This window comes from Pleurodeles waltl, chromosome 7 (genome assembly GCF_031143425.1).
Source record: "Pleurodeles waltl isolate 20211129_DDA chromosome 7, aPleWal1.hap1.20221129, whole genome shotgun sequence".
In the NCBI taxonomy this organism is placed as follows: Eukaryota; Metazoa; Chordata; class Amphibia; order Caudata; family Salamandridae; genus Pleurodeles; species Pleurodeles waltl.
Window position 1 is genome coordinate 123,914,351 of NC_090446.1, and position 12,159 is coordinate 123,926,509.

At 40.1% G+C, this 12,159-nt stretch overlaps 1 long non-coding RNA gene across 1 annotated transcript in view; it reads left to right on the plus strand.

Moving 5' to 3' along the window:
- LOC138247212 (uncharacterized) overlaps window positions 1-12,159 on the plus strand; it is a 101,559-nt gene that overhangs the window by 42,541 nt on the left and 46,859 nt on the right. Inside the window, exon 2 of the long non-coding RNA XR_011194365.1 lies at window positions 9,445-9,512. This is a non-coding gene — a long non-coding RNA (uncharacterized lncRNA). The remainder of the gene's footprint in view (window positions 1-9,444; window positions 9,513-12,159) is intronic.

The window sequence follows — 12,159 nt, forward strand, 5'->3', positions numbered from 1 at the left end:
TTTATAATCATTTTTTATATTCCCTGCAAAATGTCTTTTAAAATAAAGGTGTTCCTAAATGTAAGTGGTGCAGACACCCTATTTATTTCCTTTCTTCAACCAGTCAACCTTTAAGTAAATGCTTGCCCTTTTATTTACCATCTTTTTAATAGTAGTGTTGAATCGAGTAAACAGAAGCCCTGTTGATCCAGGGGCTTCATAAAAGGGCATGGAGGGGCGCTTACTGTCCCCAGCAGTACTTTTGATATCACAGTATCAGAAGAACAAGTTGCTTAACTTTGGTACCTTTTGGTCTTTCTGGCGACTACTCTTTCTAACCACAGATTCCTAACCAACCTTCCCGTCTTCCTGTCCTATGAAATCAGTGCTATTTTTCTATCTAAAAAGATCCCAATCTAGAGATCTGCATACTGGTCATGCCAATTTGCTGATGGGCTCTGCATCTGAGAGCACTGACAACCTAGAAAACAATTGACATCAGTGCGCATGGGTGGTGCTTACATGAAAACCACTTGACACTTCTGGAGCAGAGCAATACGTGTGGAGCTGAACGACACCACGCACTGGGGTGCAGAAATACTGCTTTTAAGTTTCCAGATCCAGTTTGACACCTAAGGAATACTCACAAGGTAAAGAATCTGCAGGTAACCAGAAATATTGTTACCAAAGGTAATTAACCCATAGATCACTCACAAAGTTGCTTAGCCTCTACCTGTGTAAAACTTTAGAGTCATGTGATTTTAGGATAAATTGAACTATCGCAGTAACTTTTCCTTTACTGAGCGATTAAGGTCTCCTGTTGGAACTCGAGAAAACATTTCACTATGTAGTGACACCAATAATATGGAATGTTCTTGGTTACTAGACAGGTAATCTAATGACAGCCCCAGGGTATAACAATATTAACATTATTGCATTTCTCAGATAGTGTAACCCAGTAGCTCTTGCCATCCAAGTTCTTTAATGTGGAGGCAAAAATATGCTTTAAATTATCCTCATCCCATCTGATTGTGAACAGTAATATTCTGGTTTCAAAATGGCTTCCTCTCTGGTTGAGACATAACTGCCCAAAACCAGTTTAGTATTAGCATTTTTTTGCTTATGCCTAGACTAAGCAATTGCATGCCTTCATGAGTCCATTAGATGCGCAGATACCTTTTGACTATCTCAGGCATTACATTATGTGTGAGGTCACAGGCTGTGCCTTAAGTGAGTTATTGTTGCACATCTCACTGTAATTTGCACATTTCAGTGTTTTAAGAGTTTAGGTGGGATCACAATGGCCACTCACCTGAATTTAGAATTACCCCTTTTAATAACATGTTATTCTGTGATATATATATATATATATAAAAAACTATAACCAATATTTTTTGTTTTTGTTATAAAATACTTTGTCACTGGCCAAAGTAATAACTGGTTGCCAACAGCTTTCAGCCATGCATAGTTGGTATTGGCTGCAAGACAAAGCCTTTGGTCACTCCCTCTGGCCAATTCTCCAATCTCTCGGAAGCCATTTGCACATGGTCTTTGGCAGAGCAAAGCTTTTAGCTGTGCACACCAGGCACTCTCTGCCCTCTGGCTCCTACTCCAGAGACAATTGAGTGAGGCTTTTGGCACTGTCCAGTTCGCTTAACACAAGCAAACATGCACATGACCTTAGGGGCGGAGGGATACTTCTCAGAAGTGTTTTTAAACTTTGCGAACTGCACGGAAAAAAACTCTCAATCCTTACTCAAATTTACAATAAACCAAAAATAAAGAATCCTTTTTTAGTACAAATGTAACATGTGTGTATCTTAAATAGGGAATGCTGCTTTTGGAGTGCCACAGATAATATCCCCCCGCCTTGACCAATTTTCAGAACATTTGAAATGATTACATTTAGACAAATGTCATGCAGATTTCTCAGACGGTAGTTCAGTTTCTGGGGGACTATGCATCTCAGCCCTGACTGCAGTATCTCCAAAAATAGCCTTGAAAATGTTTTTATTAAGGTCATGCAAAGTTTTTATGACCAGTTTAACTCATCTTGAATACTTAGCATCAAAGTACACGGTGACAAATTATGCTAGTAGAGGGGAGTTAAGGACCCATTTGGCACACAATGTTACTTGAAAAAAACAACTTCATACTTGCATTTCATTGGGAGATTTTCATAGTTTTAAACTCAATAACGATTGTAAATTTAACTCCCACTTCCTACCGCCTTCCAATTGCTATGCGTGTGCTTGCATGCGTAAATGGATCCATTTAGGCATACTCACCCACACATCTACTCAAATGCAAATGGCTTAAAATCCAAATCCCACCAGAGCACACTTTATTCGTCAGTCTTCCATCTTGCAGGAAAAAAACATTACCCTTGTGATGTCAATGCATCTTGAAAGAGGTACGCTCTTTTGAAGTCCCTTCACATACCTAGTGACATATGATTAACTTGAGAATCCGCAAGTGCTTGGAGGGAAAGATGTTTAATAAAACATCATAGGACCACATATTTCATGGTGGGGACAGTTATGCTATGAAATATGCTCTCTTGAGATGTAGTGCTTGAAACTCAGATTCAGAAATTCAGATTTGATAGCCTTTTACAAACACAGCTTTGGAGTGTTCCATGTTTACAATAAAACAAATAATAAGAATGTCTGACAACGAAGTGTCAGGTCAAGAATTAGTTTTTCCTTCCTTTTTGAAAGAAGATTAACAAAGGCTGCATAACTGTATATTTTTTTATTCTAAGACATCAGCTTTAGAAAGTTGCTAGAGGAAAGCTTTTCAAGAGAAGTTGAACACAATAGATGGTGACGTCACTCAAGTAACCTAACTTGGTAAATATGCACATATTCAACTAAGCTAAATGTGCAACTATGCAACCCTGCTCCCAAACGAATTCTGACAGTTTAACTCTCTTTCATCCATATATTGTTATTTTATACACCTGCCCCAGGGGACAGACTGAAAAGACAACAGTACTGAGACTTCAGTTCTCTGTTTCGTTTATCATTATCCTATTTAGAAGGGAGGTGCAGATGTCTTTCCTGGTGATCGAGCCTCACCATTGGAAATTACCTGCAGGTCTCAAGTCTCCGTGACGGACTGGAAGAAAAGTCACTGCCTTTTAGTGACGCGTCTTCTGTGGAGCAACTGATCGCAGCAGTTCCACCACCTTGGGCATGGTGGGATTCCCACCTTACAGGTTTACCCTTGGAACATGGATTAAAGCTGCCATGGGTAAAAGACACGGCAGTCTTATATAGGAACTTCCAGTTAATCTATCAATTAACCAATGGATCTCAGGACTTCTGCTGGCAAGAGCCAGGTTTTCCCTCCCCCACACCAGAGTGTGCCCCTGAGTATGCAAGTGTCCTGCCTATGTGACTAATCCAAACTCAACCTTACACACTGTGGAACTAACCTTATGTACCGTTTAACTCTGTAACTCTTACATAAAACTGTGGTAACCGTGTGATTCTGATACTTCGTATAGTTTATAACTTTGTCACTATGCTAAATAAACGAACATTCTAACTGTATTTAAACTAAATAGGTAGTTTTAATAGCAACTTAACTATACCAGATAAGTAACTGTTTCAAGTACGGCACAGATCAAACTTGGGGGTCCAATTCACAAAATGGTGTATCTTAAGCCTTAAAAGGCCTCCAAAGTGCGAGAGCAGATTCACAACTTTTGGGAATTCACAGTAGTACACCTGGGACCAGATGTACCAAAGGGTTTTATCCATTCTGTGTCTATGGGAAAATGTGTTCGTACATATGGCCCCTGGAGAGGTGCGACAGGGGCGGGTTTCCCGGAGTCCTGCGCTGTTGTCAAATGACATTACACTTGTGGGAATATACATAGGGTAGATGTAGGCACAGTGGCAGTGTTGTTTGTGCAAAGATATTTTTTTTCTCTGTTTTCAAACCATTTTCCCTGTCGAGAAAGCCCTTCCCTATACCGCCACACACACAGGGTCGATCTGTTCTTTTCCCCAACTTGGAAGGGCAAACATTCCAGCCCTGGAGCAAATCTATAATCATTTCTGGTTTGGGAAAGGGTCAGGTCAGAGCTTGAAACTGCCACAAACATACAAGTTTGTGGCTTTTTCCAAACGTCCCACCACTTGTGTGATATTTACTACTGCAGATTACTCATTCAGATTGTTTTTTCAGACATAAACGTACTTACATATGTTTGTGAATTGGGGCCCCTTTGAATCTGTATCTCTAAATTAAAAAAAAAAAAAAAAGAACCCATCTCTGACGCCCCACTCTAAGTGCTTGCTATCCTGGGATGACGCAGAAAAGATTTTTGTTCTCAGGAGCGACACATCACAGCATTAAAGCTACTTGGACACAATTTAGAAGATAATTATATGCGCATAGATGATTCATCCACTACACTTAATGATAATGTATTCAGCAATTGCTGGATAAGAAAACAATGCTGTTTTTGTTGAACTGAATCATACCTCTCATTGCATGTGCAAATTGTAGGTTTCTTAATACCTTAAATGTTATCTTACACATTTTAAGAATATGTTTGGTAGATCACCCAAACTTCTACACTCTACCAGTTTCCTAATGTTGCCCTGATCAACAGAAGTAACTGATCAAGCTCCCTTAGTGCTGCAAAGTTACTTTTTTGCGACACATTCATCCCAATAGAAATAAAATAAATAATATACAGGCGTATGGGCGCACACATATGTCCAAGCAATGCTCATTCAGGCTTAGTGCGCCACATAAATCATGTTGCTTTTCTGTCTCTTCGAGCACAGCACTATGCTAATCCGATGCTTAAAAATGCTGCTAGAATAACCAACGTTGGAGGTAAACATATTTACAGTATCGTTGGTGTTGTAGAGTGCTCCATATAAAAGAACTGCTCTTCATCTAAAGCTTGAGATCTACCCAGGAATATTTTCTTTTTTTGCATAATTTATGCAGCACACTAAGCCAGGAATTATGTCGTTTGTGCTTACGCTGGGTGCTCCCTTGTAGCTATACTTCTTTGACTTGTCATGAGCTGCTTACAGATTGGCTTGGATGGTATTTTACCAGTCTAAATTTGGGAAAACCTTGGCTTCCTTGCTTCTTTTTTGCATGCATATTGGGACTTACTTGCACTGCCATTGAGGTAGCATTTCACGGAAAGTGACATCAAAACACCCTTAACCTAACGTCACCACAGTAAGTGCTGTCACAGAAAGTGATGGCAATAGAAGTCATTACAATAATCATGCCATTGAAAAAATGAATCTTGGGACTGCAGATATAAAGATCAAACCAGTCTCATCACTCCATATCTCACTGGGATATTTACTACATTTACTGCCAGTGACCAAGTCCTTTCAAGAGGGCTTGGCTGGTTAAATGGGTTTGACTGACAATTTATTTTATAAGAATAATGAAATACTTAGGGCCTCATTTACAAGAATGTGAAGCATCAGCTCCGATGCGTCAGATTTCTTGCGCTGCTCTACAACCCCCTAATGACACCATGGGTGCACTGTATTTACGATACAGACCTTTATGGCGCACATTTTCACAGATGCCTCAGAAATTCTGAGGCATCTGTGGTGCTAAACTGACGCATTACTGGACTAGCGTAAAAAAAATGACGCTACTAGCAATGCAAGGAAGGCTCCCATAGAGAAAATCCCTGTATCAGTTTAATGCCTCGTTACAGAAGGCGTTGAAATTCTGACCCAGTGAAGTCACTGAACAACGCAGTGAAATGTTGTAAATTTCACTGTATCAGTTCTGCGTGGCTTTTCCTTAGGGAATGCCTACTTTGCATACATTATACCTGGTGCAGGCATAGTGTGACACAAGGTTTTACAAAATGCACCCAATGAGTCAGTTCGTAAATGTGGAGCAGTGTAAAGCACTGCTTGCGCCACCATTGCATTAATAAAAATGACGCAACAGTGGTGCTAAGGCCTTGTAAATCAGGCGCTTAGAGTTAAAGAATATTTAAAAAGCAGGTAAGTGAAAAAAATAGGTATAATAGTGAGGTGAACGAGGAGCTAAATATCAGAGGAAGTGATCCTGAATGCTACACAGATAGTTTGTCCACAAATCACACACCAGGTAAATACCAGTTTTGCAGGATTCTGTATTTTCTAGTCTGGAATTAAAAATAATTATTCTGTGTGACTACTTAACCATTGTAGCGCATAGCAATGTGTTCTAGCTCATGCTAACTCTGCTAAGCCGAAGTGCTTGCTGTTGAGTTGTGATGTGAAGCTCCCCTGATACCCGAGAGGAGGTTTTCATGTTTTACCTGCTCAGTTAAAATAGTGTACTGGTGTTAGCACTTTGTGAAGGTCATCTGTATCCACTTCCATAATCTTACTCTGTACCTGCTTGTATCATGAACTATTGAGCAATCCAACAAGTCTCCATAATATGGCATAAATGAGTGTTCTGCCTTTCTTTGAGAAGCTTGACACCGTCCTCTTCCTCTTTGACTTTTAGGTCTGGCTTGACAGCGCGGCTGTCGCCTTTTCCTTAAGTGATCATTCGAAAATTCCTTTAATAAGCCCTCCTGAAAGAGGGGCATAGGCTTTGGCCACCTACTGATCTTCCTCCATACTGCATTTCATTGGACAGATGTTGAAAGCTTCCGCTGAACACTGGCATTTGTATTGCACCGATTGTGCTCACTATTGTACGCATGATGCTGTTATGGTGACAACCCAATTATCAAGGCTCTAGAACTGATGGTTCTTGGGAAAAATTATGCAAGGGCCTGATCTCTTTATTAAGTGAGGTTATGACAGTAGGCCTAAATTACTTATTGCAAAACGCATTGTTTAAAGCCAAGAAGCCTTTAGGTGTAGATTGTTATTACACTATATTGAAGTTGACACAAACATCACCACTCTATCATGTTTATGTTCATGCTAAAGTCAATAATCTTACTTTATTCATTTTTAAATGTGGTTTCAAATACAGTGGGCCTCCAATTTTACATCTAGTTTTGTCAAATACAATAGGAATTACCTTGTCAACTCTATGATAAAAGCAATAGGAATAGATTTAGTACATTTCATTATTTTGAGGTCGCAGCACAGTAAAGGCTTGGTGTCTCAAGAAGAAGAGTAAATGTTCATGTCAGTAATTTGTTTCTCCCTAAATTGTTTAATGAGTCTCTCTAGGCATTATGTTCAAGTTCAAGCCATCAGGCTTGCTTTTAACTAAATGTGATGATAAAGGCAGTAGGCCGCTCATTTTACATAGTGAATGACTGGAGAAAGCCCGTAGGTTTACCTAATTTGACTGTGAAAGGCAACTTTTTTTCCAGTATGCCCATAGAGACCATCACTGTTTTTTTACGATTAAAGCCTCCTGGTGTGTAAATGATCACATGATACCTCACAGATAATTCGTGGAGCAGACTACATTTACAGGGCTAGTTGCCCCCTATAATATTTCTTTAGGAAACATGACTTGCACTCTGGTTCATAAGCCAGGCCCTTATCAGAGAGATTGCAATGTGTAATTCCACCTGAAATCTGGTACCTATTTGTCATTTTGTATTTCGTATTTAATTGTATGTCCATTACAGAACTTTCCCTTTTTAAAGAAAATGTACTGGCTGGACATTGCTTTATGGAGTGTTAACGTTGTGCATTTCTGTGTTCTGCGTTTTTAGCCAGCAGCATCTTCATGAGTCTGTAGTGGACTGCTCTGTCTACTCGCCCTTACAGACAATAAATGGGACACTTAGGCCCACATTTATACTTTTTGACGCAATTCAGCGCTAGCGCAGATTTGCGTCAAGAAGTTTACCGCCGGCTAACGCCATTCCAACACGCCAGGCGGGTGCATTATTTATGGAATGACGTTAGCCGGCGCTGCGGCCTGGTTAGCGTCAAAATAAATGACTCTAACCGGGCAGCGGAGGCGAAGGGAAGACTGGCGTTTGTGCATCAAAGAATGGTGCATATTCAGGTTAGAGTCAAAAATATTGACTCAAACCTGACTAGTATCATTTTTTGACGCACAAGCCCCATGGAAATGACTCCTGTCTCAGCAAAAACCAAGTTAGGCCCCCCATGCCACTTAAAAAAAAAAAAACACTTACCTCTACTTACCGTAGATGGGTCCTCCCATCCATGGGTGTCCTCCAGGGGTGGGCGAGGGTGGCAGGGGGTGTCCCTGAGGGCAGGGAAGGGCACCTGTGGACTGCTTTTATGGTGGGAGACCATGGAAATTAGCCCACAGGCCCCTTAACGCCTGCCCTGACCCTGGGGTTAAAAAAGATGACTCTAAACTGGTTAAGAGTCATTTTTTAAGGCCCTCCCGTGTGTCATTTTTGCACTGGAGAATAAATAAGGCGCAAAGGCCTTAGAGTCATTTTTTGCCCTGGAACACCTACCTTCCATCTCATTAACGCAAGGTAGGTTTCCACATTAAAAAAAAGACTCCAACTCCATAAATTTGGCGCTAGACGGGTCTAGCGCCAAAGTATAAATATGGAGTTAAGTTTGCGCCGGATTTGGGTAAAAAAAAATTACACAAATCCAGCGCAAACAGAGTATAAATATGCCCTTTAGGCCCATACTTATACTTTTTTAGCACCACATTTGCGTCATTTTTTCATGCCAAATCGAGGCAAACTTACAAAATACAATTGCATTTTGTAAGTTTGCACTGCTTTTGCGTTATAAAATGACGCAAATGAGGCGCTAAAAAAGTATTAATATGGGCCTTAGTTCCCATCTGAGGGTCGAGGGTACTGTGGCCACAGACATTAAAAGGTGACCCTAGACGACAAAATTAAGGTTAGTAACTTCTGACTGCCATGGAATCTCATGAACCAGATTTTCCTTACAGAAGGAGAGGTTTCACATTGTGACCTCTCACTCAGACACAGTAGGAAAGAAAAACCAATTTCCGAACAATAAAAGAACCCCCTGAATAAAATAATAAGGGGGGCTTATATTATGGACACACTGGCAAATACCATAAGACTTTTTGACAAATGCAATAGGAATGGGATTTACATTGTGCTCTCTCATAAATGTAATAGGTAGGGGTTTAGAACAGAGATCTCTTTATAGGTCTGGCCACATGAAATACTTGGTACATGAGTGGAATACTTAATTTCCATGTTAATACGCACAATAGGTCTGCCTAATATGTATGCTGGGTCTCTATGAAAAGTACACAGTCATATTTATGTTCACACTGAAGTGTATGGACTTACTTTCATGATTTTTAAATGGTGATAAAGACAGTATGCCTAGTCTTTAGACGTAACCTTTTGGTTGAAAAAAACTGCATGTTTTCCAGTAGTCCCATACAGGAGCATTGCTTGTTTTTTTAGTACTAATGTCTCCTGGTGTGCAAATGGCCACATAGTACATTGCAGCTAACAGAAGTAGATCATATTTACATGATTATTTGCCCCCTGTGATTTTTTTAAAGGTACATGGTTTGCACCTTGTTTAATCTGTGAGGAGAACAGCATTTTCCACTCCAGCTTTACCAAGCAGGTAAGACGATATTATAGGTTTTATCTTTACCATATGGTACTTTATCACGTAGGGAAATATGTAATTAAAAAAATATATATATGTTTTTTAGAAACAAAATAAACAGTTAAGTTGCAGCTAGAGGTTGAGTTTGAGACACAGATAGACCAGCCTTTTCCTGGGGCAGTAATTGAGGGAGAAGGGTTATCAGCAGCTGGCATAATTTAGTGTTAAATGCTTCAGATAAATTAAGGAAGGATTTTGTGAACTGAAGTTTGTCTGGTAAAACTGACACTGAAATAAAGATTAAGGCCCATATTTATACTTTTTTAGCGCTGCTAAAAACGACAATTGAATTTTGCAAGTTTGCCCCACTTTTGCGTCAAAAAATGACGCACATGCGGTGCTTAAAAAGTATAAGTACTTTTTCGTGGTTCTCAAGAAATCTGAGAAGCTATTTAACCTTCTGGGTTGTCTGTGTGTACCATATTTAAAATGATAATTTTAATACATGTTTGCCTATATGTTGTGAGGTAATTCTGTAAACTGGCACTTCCTAGTATTTATGTGTATAAGAGACTGAGTTATTATTTGAGGGGGTAGGTATTAACCTCACGCAATAATGACAATCCTTGTCAGGGTGAACCACTAAAATCACTGAACCTGAGGTCAACCCCCTGGTCATTTTGGCACAGCACAGAACAGACTGGATTAACTTAGAGGTAAAATGGAAAGTATTTATGCAGCACTAAAATAAAGTTGAAATGCAAAATATTGAAAATCCCAAAATGAGTAAGAAAATAGACTACAATTTAATAAACAAATGACACCAGAATGACAAAAATGTAAGTAGAAATAGCACCAAGAAGAACAGAGTGGCAATAATGGTCAACGGTCATTGTAGAACATGACCAAAGTGCAATTTGATGCTGACTGAGATGTAGCGCGGGTCAGATACACTAACCAGCTGTGCCCTGTTCAAGGATTTTACCTTCTGACCCCACAGGCCCACAGGGGAAGTGGTTAGAGACTCACTGGGTGTCAGGCAGAAACCAATAGCAGAGCCAAGCCTCTTGTAGCTTGTTGTATCCACGTCACTTGAACAGGAGATCAGCCTTATGGCCCTTGAATCCACTTATTTGTTTTAGCAACAAGAGGTAGAACAGGTCCGGTCTTCTAGGCTCTTCTCTGGTCTCAGATGGCAGGTTCTGTCCTCTTTTGATCTTTGACAGGTCCAGGAGTGTTCTGAATAGAGCCCCTGGAGAGGCCACATGTATACTTAGCTTGAGCTAGCTACTGGGAATTATCCCGGGGGATGCCGTACTGAATAGGGTAAAGGTTCCCAGGGATAACCCTTTCCCACCTCGAGTATTTTCAAGTAGACCAAAGTCTTTTACCACATTAAACTTGAGCTCTGATGGGCTGGCTGTGTGTGTCCTATGGTAATCCTAGTTTTTTCCCACATCTAATACTAAAATCCACTTTGAGCCAGTTCCCGTACCCACAACAACTTCTGAGGCAGAGGTCTGGTAGAACAAAGTTGATTCTGAACAACCAGACAGGGGATACACAAGAATGGTTTTGGCTTCCTGTCATTCTCCTATGAAGTGTGGCCAAATATCATATGTAAGCCCGGCAGACCTGTTAAACAGGCTTTAAGACTGTGATCTTGAAAAGAGGTCCAATGTGATTGAGGCTTGTCTAGCTGGGGAGAACACATTAAAGGCCCTGCCCAAGTGACAGCTAACATTTGCCGGTGACAATGGAGGCCTCTTTCAAGTGCCCGTAAGTGTCGTATGAACAACCCCAGCAGACCTGTCAAGCAGGATCCGAAATTAAAGTAGGATCTTACAGTTTTATGTCAAAAAGGTTCCCCACTGACGTATCCTGCATATTGAGTCAGATTCAGATGGCTCAACTGCCCATTCAGGTCATCCTATTGTTTGCTTCTGGGAGCAAGTTCCCAAATCATTCACGCCTGTTCATATGCTAATTACTGGCAGCAGAAGTGGGAGAACAAAATGCTAATTTAGCTTCCATGGACTTCAGGCACAGTAAAGGTAACTTTCTAAAAGTTATCTTTCTAAAATATTTATTATAAATCTGACTTCCCCCAATGAATTGGTCCTGTAATGAATATTTCAGAAAGTCCAAAATTTAAATTTGTAGCTTTTTCCTAGATGGAGTTGGCATTTATTCAACTTAATATTGTATCCCAGTGTTTTCAAATGGAACAGTTAAACCTGCTACAGTGAAAATAGCTTTTAGGGATATTTCTCTGTAAGGACATGTTTAACATTAAGGCCCATATTTATACTTTTTTTGCACCGCATTTGCGTCATTTTTTGATGCAAAAGCGGTGCAAACTTACAAAATACAATCGTATTTTGTAAGTTTGTGCCGCTTTTGCTTCAAAAAGTGGCGCAAATGCAGCGCTTAAAAAGTATAAATATGGGCCTGAATCTTTATATTTAAATACCTTTACTTTTAAATACTATGCACCCTGCCTTATGGGCAATCCGTCCTACTCTAGGATGACATAGTAATATTTAAAAGGAAGGTTTAAGCCTATCAGAAGAGGTTCTTTTGACAGGCCAAGCTTGGAGTTGTAAACGGGGTTATAATGGTAGTCCTGAAGACATGTTTTACAGTACTACTGCAGTGGGTG